This window comes from Balaenoptera acutorostrata, chromosome 10, assembly GCF_949987535.1.
Source record: "Balaenoptera acutorostrata chromosome 10, mBalAcu1.1, whole genome shotgun sequence".
NCBI classification, from domain to species: domain Eukaryota; kingdom Metazoa; phylum Chordata; class Mammalia; order Artiodactyla; family Balaenopteridae; genus Balaenoptera; species Balaenoptera acutorostrata.
The window spans coordinates 4,107,517-4,123,215 of NC_080073.1; the positions used below are offsets into that span (position 1 = coordinate 4,107,517).

A 15,699-nucleotide genomic window follows, 5' to 3' on the forward strand; every position below is an offset into this window, starting at 1 on the left:
CGGGTGGCTGGAAGGAACGCAGGTCTCTCGGGGTCCACACCTGTGCGTACCCAGAAAACTTTTCTAATGTCCTTTGATCCTCACAGCAACCCTGTGGGTTGGAAGGAAGGGATTCCCACCTGACAGATGGAGAAACTGAGGCTCAGGAAACAGAAGTGGCTTGTCCAGGGTCGCACAGCTAAGGGAGCTGGGATTTGAAACAGAGTCTCCTGACCGTTTTAGCTATAGCATGTCTCAACTCTTACTGTGCCTTTGAAAAAAAAAAACTATTAAAAATGCAGGTTTCTAGGACCTGCACCCTGAGATTCTGATCCACAGGGTATGGGGTGTGGCCAAGGGATCTGCATTTATAACAGACCCTCCCCCACGTACCCCAGTGCACCTTAGAGAAACACTCCCCTAGCCATCTGACTTCTCCTTAACTAGCTGCACGAAGAAGTCGCCTCTCCCTCCGTCAGGTCCACTCCTGAGGGCAGGCAGGCTTGGGACCTGGCTGACACTCCTGTATTTATGTAAAGGAAGGGACAGGGAAAGGGTCCCTTCGGGAGGGCCGGCCTGGACAGGTAGATACAGGTCGCAGTGCCTGAGCATCTTGCCTTTCCATCAGACAGACTTGGTTTAAAACTCTGGTACACAGTTTCACAGCCGTGTGGTCTGAGGTTAGTGGTTTCATGTCTCTGTGCCTCAGAGCTGGTAGCCCTGCTGCATTGACTTGCTGAGGGAACTAAATGACAGTGTCTCTGAAGGGCTAGCACAGTGTTGTGCTTGAATACAAAATCTCCTAAATAGGCCACATGCCTGTCTCTGTGCCTTTGTTTGTGCTGTTTTTCCTTCCTGGAAAGTCCTTCCCTCATATGTCCTCTTAACTCTCCTCCTCCACCCTGTGGATTGGTGTGGACTGCAGGAAAGGTTTCATCCAGCTGCATTCTGAAGTCATCCTCAACTTGCCAGCCACAGCAACCCATAACTTATTTTACTCTGGGAAGTTTGAAATAAAACTAACAAAGTTAGTCAGTTTGGGGCTGGAAAGGACTTTCAAGATGTGGACGCCCTGCTGCTCACTGGACGCTTCTGTTCTCAACAAGCTGGTGTTTGAGGAGTACCTCCAGGATCAGGGTTCTCGTCCCCCACACAAGGCTTTGGCAACATTGCACTTCTATCTGTTAGTTCTCTTCCTGCTCTCAGAGGTTCGGGAAGTTTCTTGGAACCAGGGAGTCTGGGAACAAGTGATGCAGGTGGGATGAAGGTAGCAGGACTCCTGAGGCTGGGATGTGAGAGGGTTTATCACAGTGGGTTCCCAGACCCTGGAGTGGGGTTACAAGGTGGGCTTCGTATCAGAAACAGCATGGTCGAGGAACGCCCTGGAGCGGCGATCACCCAGCCTGCTCTTACAGACTCTACAGTAGGAACACTGCCTTGATGTGCTTTATGTTCAGATCCTGTGGAGCTGAATGAAGTTCCCCAGCGCCTCCCTGACTAGTGGCGGAATGAATCCAGAATCTGGAGGGAGGCTAAGACTGAAGTTGGCAGCCAGGTGGTCCAGCAGGTAGAGAGGAAGGATGAGGGGCTGAGGAATTGGGCTGCTCGGAGGCTGGGTTTGGGGCTGGGATAGATACCGAGGACTATCTATCGAGAACTCAGCCCCCAGGCCCTGTGGTTTCTTTAGGTAAAGGCGACCGACTCTCTTTGGAAAACTCTTCCCTGGTCGATGGTACTTCCAGCTCATTTCACATAGGGCTTTTCACCTGAATCACTAACTAGGGGCAAACTCGTCATTGAACCTGGGTGTGCAGTTTGACCTTCATGTGGAAGAATATGTTTCAACTGGCCTGGGAGCTGAGGGCCCCTCACAGAGGACTGAAAGAAGGATTCGTGAGGATGGGGCTGAGGGAGGAGGGCACCATGCCATGCCATCCTCAAGGGTTCTGTTTTCCAGCTCATTGCCTCTTTTCCGGCCCTTTCTTTCATCCCAAGCCAGAATGGCCTGTGTGACGGTGGTTTTCCCAGCCTTCCACTGTCGTCGTCTCTGTCCTGGGCGTGTGAGGGCGAGGCTGTGCCAGCTGGCGTCGTAGCGCAAATCTCAGAACCCGTATTTCAGAGCAGTTACACACACACACACACACACACACACACACACACACACACACACACACACACACACACCACCCCACCCCCACCCCCGCTTAGCTGCATGGTTCATAAATACTTCCAGACACCAGCCCACAGGCCTCTAAAACTGCTCACACGGTACCCGGGGTCTATGGGGCTGGTTCAGTGTCGGGAACCACCACTGCCATCTGGGGAACAGGCGTTGTCATGCGTGGGGGAGACCTTTCTCAGCCTGGGCCAGGCACACATTCTAGTCTCCATTTCTCCTCTCTACTTTGGGACCCTGGGCAGGTCACTGGGCCTCTCTGGTCCTCATTTTCTCCTCTCTAAGTTGGAGGTGATGATGCCTACCTTACAGGTTTGTGGGGAGAGTCCACTGAGATGAAAGATGCAGAGGTGTTTGTAGACTGTAAAGTGCTATGTGGATCTTAGCTGGGCTGTGAGCGAGTTCTCTGCAGCCCATCTTTAGGCATAGGGTGTTAGGTTGAAGCCTCAGTCTTGTCATCCGTGACGTGGCATGGTAACACCCACTCAGAGGCCCGTCTTCGGGAGTCAGTGGGAGATCACGCAGGGTAGGTGCTCGGCCGGGTCCTGGTGTGCAGGAAGCTCTCGCTGTAGCCGTACTGTTAACTCTGCCCAGAAAGAGTTCTCAGAGTTTATCATCAAAGATGAGATTTCGGAACGATTTGCTTGGGAATGCCGGCTTCTGTCTTAAACACCGAACACATGTCAGTTTGGTTTCCTGCCCACTGTCTCATTTGATCTCCCAGCAATCCAGGAGGTGGGCAGAGCAGGGATTTTTAATTTTTAGAGGTGAGGAAACGAAAGCGCAGTGGAGGGAAGTGGCTTTCCCTAGGGTCACAGAGTGAGTTTCTGGCAGAACAAGAGTCTCCTGACTCCCAGAATCACCCTTCTAACTTCGAACTGTGTTGAAGTTGGAAATCCAACCCCAAAATGCGTCCGAGGTGGGCTGTAGCCTGGAGACGTGGGTCTGCCCTGGATGCAATGTTCAGTAAACACTTAAAAACAGCAACAGTAACATAGCTACTACCTCCCAGGCACTGTCTTGGGTGCTTTTTATATATATGTCAACTCACTAAATCCTCTCAAGAACTCAATGACATCGGTACTATTATTCTCCCCCATTTCACAGTTGAGAAAACTGAGGCACAGAAAACTTGCTTGAGGTTGCAAGGCTGGTAAGTGGCAGAGAACCAGGTTTTGGAAACCCAGATGGGCTGGCTCCAGAGTCTGTGCTCCTAACCAGCTTCCTCACTTCTAGGACTGAACACGTGGCAGTGAGGGTAGAAGGTGCTGGTGTAGAGATGAGCGAGGTGCCCCTGCATTGCCCCGCAGACTTGCTGTGCGGCCAGGGGCAACCCCCACCCCTAGCTTTCCTCTGCCCGCCTGTGGCAGGGGAGCATTGGACTGTCCAGCTCTAGCCATGGATGGCATTTCTCCGGGTCCCAGGGAAGGCCTGGGGTGTGGAGTGGCCAGCCAGAGCCCAGGGCCAGCCATTGTGTGCGGGGCTGGCAGGCCACCGGGCGTGGCCCCAGCACTGCCAGCCCCCACTCCCCACCCCCAGCCCGCCAGAGGAAGTGCCGGTGTTTACAGGAAATGCAGGACAAGGCCTGGGAGGTGGGGGGAGGAGGAGTGGAAGATGTGTCTTGGCCTGGCGGTGGGGCTGAGGGCGGGTGCCCCTCTTCCCACCCAAAGGACGAGGCCTTTCGTTGCTGTTGAAGGGAAAGGTCCCACTTCCCAGGCAGTCCTGCCCCTCCCCTGCCTTTTTCCTCCAGGACGCCACACCCTGCAAGCCTGCAAATCCCAGGCCAGCCGACCCCTCCTCCCAAGGGAGGCTCCTGGGAGCGTGGAAAGAGCACTGAGCTGGGCGACAGGAGATCTGCCCCTAGTCCTTCTGCTTTGGACTCAGTCTCCCCACCTGTTAAATGGGTGACTTGCTGCAGCCCTAACAAAGGCACAGCAACACTCACTGCCCTGGTGCAGCCCGCAGCCCAGCTGTGAGAGGAAGGAAGGGCAGGCCAGCCCCACTCAGCCCTGTGACCAGGAAGTGCAGGGTGGCCTCACTTATGCCACAGAAATGTGCCTGAGAAGTGTGTGTGAATTGAAATTTTGTGAAAATGGGCCCTGGGTTGATTATACTGGAAGCACGGATTATTATTATTATTATTATTTTTTTTTTTTTTTTTTTTTTTGTGGCTGCGTTGGGTCTTCGTTGCTGTGCACAGGCTTTCTCTGGTTGCGGCGAGCGGGGGCTACTCTTCGTTGCGGTGCGCGGGCTTCTCATTGCGGTGGCTTCTCTTGTTGCGGAGCATGGGCTCTAGGCGCGCGGGCTCAGTAGTTGTGGCTCGTGGGCTCTAGAGCACAGGCTCAGTAGTTGTGGCGCACGGGCTTAGTTGCTCCGCGGCATGTGGGATTTTCCCGGACCAGGGATGGAACCTGTGTCCCCTGCGTTGGCAGACGGATTCTTTTTTTTTTTTTTGGCAGACGGATTCTTAACCACTGTGCCACCAGGGAAGTCCCACACGGGTTATTTCTAAAAGCCTGAATAAGAATTGGAAAGGAGACTAGCATTCACTGAGTCCGTGGCAGGTTTCAGGCACTGTTTTTGTTGCTTTTACATCCCCGATTTCACCCTTTGAGAGACAGGGGTTGTATTTGGGGCAGCAAGACCTGAATTGAAGTCTTGGGACTGCCTCTTGCTCACTGCGTCACCCTGAGCAAATCCCCCGGCATCTCAGAGCCTCCATTTTCTCATCTGTGAAATGAGGATAATAGTTTATTGTTTCCCACACCTCCCTCTCGGGCCCACAGACTTGCCTGAGCCCACGCCTCGCCCTCCCCCCGCCCGGACCGGGGTGGCCTTCTCTGGTCTCCCTGCCCCCAGCGTGTCTTCTCCTGCCGCTCTTCCCAGGTGGCCAGGGTGAACTCTCCAGGGAGCACAACTGCTCAGGTCCTTCCCCTGGCTAGAACCTTCGCTGGCTCCCATCCCGGCCGGGATACACAGTCCAGGGGCATTTGAGAGCCCGCTGCCTGGCCAGCCCCTTGTCCCAGCCCTCCTCACCCCACAGCACGCAGACCCCAACGTCTCTCCCTTCTGTGCCTTAGCGCAAACTTTCCCCGAGAGCTCTCCCCTAACGTTCTTTTTCCTGTCTGTCTCGTGTTCAACCTTCAGACTGTCTCAGGTCTCCCCTGGCCTGGAACCGCCTGCCTACCCACACACACACACCCACACGCACAAGTTTAGGGCCCCTCTCCTGTGCTCATAGCCCTCACCACCCTTCTTGTCCGCCGCTTGTCCGTCTGTGTTCCCGCTGGGCTGTGGGTGCCTCAGGGGCAGAGAAGGGGTATCTCCTCCCTCTCTGTGTCCCCCGCTCTGGCGTGGGGTGGACGGTCAGCACGTGTGAGGTGTGTCAGGCGAGACAGTGCAGGCAGCAGGCGCTCCATTTGCAGGAAATTGCTGTGTGCTTTGGGGCAGCTCTGACCAGGGGATGCCCCACATCCGTGTCTACTCACAGAAGCACACACGGATGCACGTACGGATCTGGCTGGAGGTGCTTCCCCTGGAGTCCGTTGAAACCAGCAGGTTAGTTGAGCACCTGCTGTGTGCAGAGTTCAGCCCTGGGGGCTGGTGAGGGAGAGGAAACCTGTGCAGAGCTAAGACCACAACCAGGTGAGGGGAGCCCCTGGGTACAGGGCCATGTAGAGGGGAGCAGGCCCTCTTCAGGGAGGTGTGGCCAAGCAGGGTCAGATTCTGAAGCTTATGTAATCTGGGGAGTCTCTTTAAGATGAAGAATGTACAACGAAGGATAGAAAATAATCTGCAGAGCCTTGAGGGGGACCCATGCAGGTGTGGGGCCTGAAGCTTAAGCCTCACTAGTTCATGGTAGACCTGCCTCAGTGGTCAGGGAAGGCTTCCTGGAGTAGGAGGTGAGGTCGGAGCTGGGTCTGGGGCAAATCCATCGGCCTGGAGACCCTGGGCGTCTCCCAGGCATCTGTTCTAGGCCAGCAGCCCTGCCCTTGAGAAGCAGGGTGGATTCATAGGCTCTTACAGGCCTTTGGCAAAGGATGGCATTTCTTTGGAAATGTTTCTTCCCTGTTTGGGGGAAAGGAGGCTGGTGGAGTGGGCACTACCACAGATGAGCCACGTGACAAGAGTATGTGAGATGTTGGATGTCTGGGTCCAGGCCTGTTGCCCTTGCCTGTGTCACCTTCCCTTCTGGGTTTCAGCCTTGGGGTGTCCGTCTCTGTCTGGACCCCGTGTCCCCCATCCAGGCGTCGCACTTTGTTCCCACGTGACTCGCTTGTTCACGTGTCGGCAAGGCCCCGCCTGCTACCCGCCTTGTGCCGACTGCACTGCGAACCCCCAGTGTGTCTGGGCACGTCTCGCACGTTTTCACATCTGTCTCCCCAGCACAGAGAGGGCAGCAGTGAACCAGATGAGTGAACATGTCTCGTGAGTGGGCCCAGGTGCGGATCACCTGTTTGTGGTTCTGTGTGGGAGAAGCTGAGGGAGGGGCAGAGCAGAGTGGGCTTGGGCGAGTCCTTCAGCCTCGCAGAGCCTCCGTTTCCCCAGATGCAGGATGGGGACGGTAGTGGGGCTTGTCCCACTAAGTGGCTGAGAGGGTCACAAGGGATGATCCCTGAGGCATGTGCAGCTCTGTGCCTGACACACGTTAGCTGCTGCTGCTGCTGGTGGAAGCAGTGTAGGTGAGTGGTTACAAGGACAGGCTCTGAAGCCGAGGTCCCTGTGTTCAGATCAGATCCCAGCTCTGCACATATCGTGTCCCTGCTTATTTCTTCATCTATAAAATGGGCACCTTAATACCTACAGGATACAGTGATTGAGAAGAATTTGTCAAGTGCCTGTCACGTCGTCAGCGCTCAAGATCACTGGCTTCTGCCTCTCCTGCTGTTGCTGCTGCTGTTGTTATTGGCTGGCTGTGTCCATGTGGCAGGGAAGGGTGGGAAAAGGGGCTTGTTTGTTTTTCAGACCACCACGCACACAAGCCGCAAGCGCCCTCTCTCATAGCTCCTGGCAGCTTCAGATGCGGCGTGCCACTATGGAATTACAGTGCCCCCCATGAACCTCCAGCTGCTGGGGGTGCAGCCCTGGTTCCCCTGCCCGTCTCACCTCCCCTGTGCTCTGGCTTCTGAATCCTGGAGCAGAGATGACAGGAGAAGGATGTGTCCGAGTTTCCTCTTGCTTTGGGCTGTTGCTCAGGAGTGAGGGCTGTGGAGCCCATCTTACAGGTGAGGAAACTGAACGCGTAGAATCCGTTGAACCTGTGGGTGAACCACATTCAGCTCACGGGGGTGCCTCTCCCAACCCCCTCCTTCCGCCGTATTTGAAGCAATATAAAGTTACGGCCTAGCTAGCAAAAAAGCTCCTCTATCCATTAAGACTCCACGCCGCAGCATCCTCGGTGGTGGCAGTGCCCGGCAGTGCCATTTCCACCAGAGGTGTGAGCACCTGCTGTGCGCCAGGCTCCTGCCGGCTGTGCGGAAGTGGAGGGGGCCTCACTGACAGGCCGATGGAAGTCAGAAGAATAGCTGCATAGGACGGTCACTCAACACGTGCGCGTCATGTCCCTACTGTATGCCATTCATGGAATGCACGGAAACGCATAGCGAGCCCATGATTCCTGCCCTCAGAGAACTGGTGGCTGACAGGGGAGCTGATACAGGGACACAGATTTCTGCAGCCTCAACATGTAAGTGGTGACGGGAGCCCCATCCGGCTGGAGCCTTGGAAGAGGCACAGAGATGGGGAGGTACAAAGGTGTGTGAGGGTCAGGCAGGTGGTGGTTTGGCCGCATGTGACGGCTGATGGCAGCAGATATGTGGCGGGAATCACCGGGACAGAATTCCTCAGGTTTGCAGGGGACCCCTTTGGACACAGACTCACAGAACATCATGGTGGAAGGGGCCTTCAGAAGTCCTCCAACTCACTGATTTTATAGATGAGGAAACTGAGGCCCAGAGAGAGGAGAGGGCCCACACAGGGTCAACAGCAAGCTGGCGGCGGAGGTGGGATTAGAACCCAGCTCTGTAAGACCTCGAGGAGCTCTGGCTGATTAGTTCGGCTCTGCCTCCAGCTCACACTGATTGTAGTAAATCCACCTGCCAGGCACTGTGCTGAGCAGTCCACCCGCCTCGTTCAAACACACCGTCTTATAAACCCTGGGCGGGTAAGTGCTGTATCATCTCCATTTGACAGATGAGGAAACTGAGGCAGGTTAAGCAGCTGACCTTGGGTCGTTGGGCTGATGCGTGGAAGAGCTGGGTCCTGACCTCAGGAGGTGGAATTCTGACACTGTGCCCTTTAACGTTATCCTCTCCTGTGGCCCCAGAGAGGGCCACAGTGCCGGGGGCAGTGGTCAGAGCAGGGCCAGGCCCATATGCCAACAGCGTGGCTGCTGCTACGGGCCAGAAGCTCAGGACTCTTGCTCTGCTGTCCTCACTGGTGGCCCGAGTTGCATGAGGCAGATACTGTTACTGAAGCCAGGGTCAGAGAGACCATTACACTGGGGAGTCTGGGACTGTGGCTTATGTTTTTTCTCTCGTATGTTACCTCTTTATATTAGTCTGTCATTTCATGAGGCTTCTGCAGTTCTCCCAAAAGTATTAATTTTTTCTCCCTGGACCTCTGAACCTCAATTGATTTTCTGAAAAGAAAGCCTTCATAGTCACAGTTATGTTTCTCTCTGAAGAGGAAACACGGTAATGTTTGTTTGGGGCGGGAGGAGGCTGAACTGTAATCAAGGAGAACAAAATTCCTTGATAATCCCTATAGAACTACTTCAAACGCACTAGGAAGGCTAAAATAACAAAGACAGACAATAGCAAGTGTTGAGGATATGGAGAAATCAGAACCCTCAGCACTGCCAGTGGGAATGCGTAATGGTGCGGCTGAACATGGTCTGGCAGTTCTTCGAAATGTTAAACGTAGAGTTACCACATGACCCAGCCATTCCACACCTGGGTATACCAAGAGAAATGACGACGTATGTCCCCCAAACACTTCTACATGAATACTCCTAGGAGCACTGTTCATACAAGCCAAAAAGTGGAAACAGTCCAAGTGTCCATCAAGAGACGGACGGATAAACAGAATGTGGCACAGCCATGCAGTGGACTGGTATTTGGCCATTAAATGGAACGAAGGACTGATACCTGCTAGAACACGGATGGACCTTGCAAACATTGTACTGAGCGAAAGAAGCCAGACACAAAAGGACAAACGGTGTATGATTCCATTAATATGAAATGTCTAGAATAGGCAAATCCATAGAGATAGAAAGTAAATCAGTGGTTGCCAGGGACTGGGGAGAGGGAGGAATGTGATTGATTGCTAAATGGTACATGGTTTCATTTTGGGGTGACGAAAATGTTCTAAATTAGATAGTGGTGATGGTTGCACAACTCTGGGACTATACTAAAAAGCTCTGGATTGTGCACTTTGAAAGGGTCAGTTTTGTGGTATATGAATTATATATCAGTAAAACTGTTATAACAAGAAAACAAACCCCTGTAAAAGACCATTGAGGCTGTGCTTTAAGAAGAGGGGTGTGGATGTCACAGGACAGAGAGCAGGGATGCACTTCTGTTTTTACTTAGTGAAAAATGGAAATTGAATTTTTTAAAAAGCCTCTCCTTCAGTCATGTTTCTGGGAAGCATTACAAGCACTAGCCCTTGGCTGACCCTGGGTGTAGGATGCATTCCCTCCAAGAAGGAATGAAGCAGAGAGGAGAAGACTCCAGGCAGCAGCTGCTCTCAGGGCCTGGCCCCCAGGCCATCGGAGGCATGCAGTCCGGTCTCAACACGCGGTCTCACGTCTGTGGGTGTCTTGTTCTCCACCTCCATTTTACAGGTGTGGAGGCCCACCGGGAGGATCACGCAGTGGGTTAGCAGTGAATGCAGGACTACCCCGTCTCTGACCCCCATCTTCTTGGGCAGTTTCCACCGTCTGAGATTAAAAGTTCCCAGTTACAGGGCGGGTGGTATCCAAGAAAATCTCTTGTGCCTTTGAAGAAGGGGGACCTGTGAAGGGTCAGTTTTGAGTGACAAGGAAATAGGGCAGAAGATGCCACCTGGGGAAGGTCTGGAGGGACGTTCGAGTGACCTCTGAAGGTGCTGAGGGATGTGGGAGGAGACACAGGACAAGATCAAATGTCTGAGGATTTGGAAATCCCTGATTTTGCACCCAGCCCTCTCCTCCATCCACTTCCAAGCTCTTCCAGCCGCCCTGCTAATTGATTACGATAGTCATGTTCACCAAGTCCGTCCTCCTGTCTCCTCCATCTCAAACTTTCCAGCTCCCAGAGATCACAGCCCCGAGGCCCCCCTGCCCCTCCCGCCAAGCTGGCGCGCTCCGGGAAGGTCCCAGCCTATCTCAGAGGAGCCAGAGGACATTACATCTGCAATCTGGCCTCCTCAATGCATATGTCACTGCACCAGCAGGGGTGGAGCGAGGGGCCAGAGCACCCACTGAAAGGCTCCCAGTGAGGAAAGCGTTCCCTTTTTATGAGTTATGAGGCCATTTTGGCTGTGCTCAGGGTTATGGCTCCCAGTGAGTGTCACATGGGACGGCGTTTAATGGGCAGAGCCGGACAGCCCTGGACCAGGTTACAAAGTCCTCGTCCCCCCATGTGGATGCACATGTCCTTTTATGACTCTAGGCTGCTGGAAAGGACTGTGCTCATTTGGAGGGTCATTTAAGGTCACGAGCTCTGGGCAGCTGTAATTTATGTTCCCTTTAAAGCACAAGTCAACCGAGAGGGAGGGAGACTAGCTCTGTGAAGACTCGTCTGGGGGTTTAGAACTTGGCCCCTCTGCAGGCTGGCCAGAAAGGACCTACTGTGTTCTAGGCAATGGCTGCTTTTACTATCATGTTCTTATTGAAGCCCACAGTGAACCTATACAGTCATCCCCACTTGACAGATAAGAAACAGAGATGGTGGGTGACTTGCCTAAGGTCACCCAGTGACTCTCCTTGATCTGATGACAAAGTTTTATACCACTTGGTCTCTAAACCTACAGTGCTGACCACGTGGCATTTTGTCTGTTTTCCCAGCATGTGTCATTACCCTTGATTTACAGATTACAAAAAAAAAAAAACTGAGCCATGGAAAGTTGAAGTAACTTGCTTGAAGTGGTAGAGCTGGGATTCAAACCAAGTATTCTGACTTCTGAGCTCATCCTCTTAACTAATACTTTGCACTGTGCTTTCTGTGAGGCCAGGAGAGTGCTTTAGTCATCTTTGAGGCCTCCATGTGTTTGCACTTTGAAGTAGGTGCTAATTTGTGTTTGTTGAATGAGTGAGGGAGTGGATGGATGGAAGGAAGGATGATTGGGTAGCTGGATAGTTGAGTGGATGGATAGAAGGATGGCCAGATAGGTACGTGGATAAATGGATGCAGTGATGGATGGCTAAGTAGATGGGTAACTGGATAGATGAATGGGTAGAGGAGTGGATGGATGGAGGGGTGGATGGAGAGGAGGGCGGTAGGGAGGAGTGGCTAAATGGGCGAGTGGATGAAAAAGTGTATAGATGGGTGAGTGAGTAGATGGGTAGGTGTTTGGGTCAGAGAGCTTTCTCATATGTAATCTATTGGTGTGTTCAAAGAAGGTGTCTAGACATGCAGACGTAGAGAATGGACTTGAGGACACGGGGAGGGGGAAGGGTAAGCTGGGATGAAGTGAGAGAGTAGCATGGACATATATACACTACCAAATGTAAAATAGATAGCTAGTGGGAAGCAGCCGCATAGCACAGGGAGATCAGCTCAGTGCTTTGTGACCATAGGGTGGGAGGGAGACGCAAGAGGGAGGGGATATGGGGATATATGTATACATATAGCTGATTCACTTTGTTGTACAGCAGACACTAATTCACTTTGTTGTACAGCAGAAACTAACACACCATTGTAAAGCAATTATACTCCAATAAAGATGTTAAAAAAGAGAAGGTGTCTAGCGACAACACCTCACCTAGTTATGATTATAATGGGCATTTTGACTGGAGAGGCCATAGAACAGACAATATGTGTTGGTTCACCACTGTATTACCAGTACCTACAGTACAGAGTCTGAATGACCAAAAAGCAAGCAGATAGGAACCAGATAGCTGAAAATACAGACCTTGCAGCCTTCCTTAGGGCATACTGTGTAGAGGACCCACCTCAGAGGTTTATGTTGACGGACTGGGGTGATGGATGGGCTATGTGAGGGTTCCCAGTCTGTCCTCCTAGGGAGGAAGTGGTTACTCACCCAGGATACGAATTCTCCAGGGCCTGTCAGAGCATTTGGGCAGAAGTTATTAAGAAAACATTTGGAGGTGTTTATCTTCCCCTGTATTTGAAGATCAGCCTGGTAGCAAATATCACGGGTCTATAGAGGCAGTTCTGTTTTGATTTGCTTATTTAACAAATGACTTCGGTCCAATATAAGGTCTGTCACTACAGCTTCCACTGAATCTGTTAAGGCCTCGGATTATACTTGCTCTTTTATGCTGTGAAAGCATGTTTTTAATGGCAGTTTGTCCCCGTCTGCTGTGCTCACAATCCCTCAATAGGACAGTGAAATAAATGAGCCAGAATATCATCAGAGAACCCAAACCCTTGTCTCCTGACTTCCCTTTTTGATCTTTCTAGAAAACAGAAGTGAGAGGAAGAAGGAGAATAAAAAGAGCCTGAGCCACATTTCTAGCCAGAAGCTAAGGTTGGATTGAGGACAGATGGTTGGTGGGTCAGCAGTAACCATGTTTGTCTCTAAGGTCTGAGCGTCTTCAATGGAGGGCAAGATCATTTCAGTCAAACGTGTTATAGGTTAATTATTGTATGGTTTATCTTAAAGTGTTAGAAGAATACGTACTGTGACTTCATGGGTATTATCACTCAGGATGAGGTCGGAATAGTTCAAATGTTAAAAACGAGCTGACATTAGACGACAGTCGGTCAGTAATGGAGCAGCCGTGCACAGCCAGGCCAAGCTGGTAGGGAGGAGAGCTCACATTTATTGAGTTATTAAGTGTTGGTAACTGTTCTTGGTGTCTTGCATTGTTTAATTCATTGAATCCTCCCAGCAGCTCAGGGAATTGGGCACTGCTGAGGCTTAGGGAGGTTAAACATGGCCATTAAGTGGCCGAGCCAGGGTTTGAACCCAGGCGGTCCCACCCAAGAGTGAGCTCTAATCGCTGCACTCTGCTGCCTCTCAGAAAGGAAGTAAAATAAGAGCACAGACAACAAAAGCAAAGCTCCTTTTGCCCTTGCAACCTGAGACCCAACCCCACACATCAGTGCACCGAGAGAACCCGACTGGACCTCTGTTTTCATGTCTCTCAAGTGGGGTCGAGTGTAGGCAGAGGCATCTTCAGAAGCGATGTGTGTTGGTCCAGATTTGCCACGTGACCTTGAGCCAGCCTCTCCGCCTCTCTGGAGGTTTGGTGTCTATGAGCTCTCTCCCCAGTGTCACCCATGGCTCTGCTCCGAGGAATCCAGCCCTTGCCTGGTTTGAAGCAGAGCCCCTGGATGCCTGGTGGAGTCTGATGCTGGGCAGACTTCATGGCAGCATCAGGGCCCAAGGATGCCCACCTTCCCCAGCCCCAGTGCTGTTGGGCCAAATCCCAACAGCACTGGAATATCCCTGAACAATTTGAGCAAGAGGGTGACAGGATCAGATTGGATTTGAGAGGGTCCCTCTGGCTGCTGGGTGAATAGATCGGAGGGCAGTCGGGGGGAATGGGAGCCAATAGGAAGCAAGTGTTACAGACGTCCAGGCAAGAGATGGCTTGGACCACAAGGCTGTCATAGAGATGCCAGCGGAGTCGGGGAAGATTTGAAGGTGAATTTGGGAGAGGTTTAATGTTCAAGCAGCGGCTGGCTGTGCAGAAGATGCTCGGGTTTCCAGCTTGCTGCCTGGGAGGATGGAGACACCCTTTACCCGGCGGGAGGCTTGGCTGGGAATCCTTTCCTCCTTCACAGCACGTTCTAGGAAAGGCCTGCTGTATACCTGCTTTTCCTTGATAAGGAGGAGGAGTGGTCTCGGGGCACAGTTAACTGCTCCATCCCTCACCATTACTGGCCATCCTTCACAGGGCCTAATGGGCTCCTGCTGGGGCCTAATGTGGCCATTCCTCATGGAGGGAGAGCAGGGCTCTGCTGCCTGTCTGAGGACACGCACAGCTCTGGAGGGAGGGGAGCTGGGCTCAGTGAGACTGTCCACGCCGTCACTTTCTCGAGCATGGTTCTGAGCTCCCTCAGCAGGTGCGGCGTTCCTGACCTTTGGGCCAGGGGACAGCTCCTTAGAGGAGGGAACTGGTGGCCCCAGCAGGAGGGGAGGCTCTCGCATGCCTTTGTACACCTCCGTGGTATATGGCTTGTTGCAAAGTACTTGTTTGCTCTCATAGTTTGAAAGAAAAGAACAAAGTAAATCTTGAAAAAGAGGAAGAAAGAGGAGTGGCCAGAAGGGTGTGCAGTTGGATGGCAGAGCGGGTTGTGGCTCAGCTTGGATCAGGGCTGTGCCTCTGCAGACAAGTGCACAGCTCCAAGCCCTCACCACTCTCTCACACACACACACTCTCACACACTCACACACTCACACTCTCACACTAACACACTCACACACACACACGCACCAAGAGCCCAGGCAGGAACAGGCTGCTGATCTTTCTAGCCTCTTCGCCAATGTGTGGACCAGGGGACGCCCGTCCTGCTCCAGGCAGACCCTTGTTTCCTGGGCTCCAGGTGTTCTGGAGAGAGGTGTCCATGGTCTGGCTCCTATGATAGTCAGGAAGGAGCTCCAAGAAGGGCCTCTACTTGCACTGCAACCTAAGGCTCAGTTTCTCCTCTCTTGTTGTACCCACCCTGGCCATGCTTCCCCCTGCCTGAACCAGACCTGAGGCAAGGGCCCTGCACCTGCCCACCGAAGGCCTGGGCTGGAGTTGGCAGGGCCACTCCAGAGGATGGAGGTTCCCTCCTCGCCGCCCCTCCTCCATCTGTCCATCCATCCATCCATCCATCATTCCCAGAGGGCAGGAATCAGTATTTGATAAGAATTTAATAAGACAAGATGCCTGAATTTTTAGCATGAAGAGAAGTTTTGTGAGAAGTTGTCTGGGACCACATTGCCAAAGGCAGGAGGGAGCCGTTGAAGGTTCTTGAGTAGGAGAGGGACGTGGCCCAATTTCTGTGGTAGAACGATCAATCACTCTGGTGTGTGGAGAGGGAGGCTGGGAGCGGGGAGCAGAGCAAGGAGGCTGTTGTGATGGGGCCAGAGCATCCTCTGTGAGGAAAGTTTAGAAGGCAGAGAAAGGAGGGTTCTTCTGCTCCAGGTCGGCTTATGTCACATGCCAGGCTCTTTGCTGCCTCGGTGCCTTTGCACATGCTGCTTCCTGCCTGGAACACTTCCCCTCCTATCACAAGGCTCCTTCTCCTCCTTCTGGTCTCAGCCTCAGAGATGCCTTCCCTGACCTATCTAAACAGCCCCGCTCCTTGTTACTCTCTCTGAGAGCACATCCTTTTCCTTCACGTGTCACAATTTATGATCATATATTAGCTTTTCCCTTTTTG

At 52.7% G+C, this 15,699-nt stretch overlaps 1 protein-coding gene across 1 annotated transcript in view; it reads left to right on the forward strand.

Annotated features, from left to right (window-relative positions):
- Window positions 1-15,699, forward strand: part of FGD5 (FYVE, RhoGEF and PH domain containing 5) — a 116,283-nt gene that overhangs the window by 33,002 nt on the left and 67,582 nt on the right. The gene's annotated exons all lie outside the window — the stretch shown is intronic.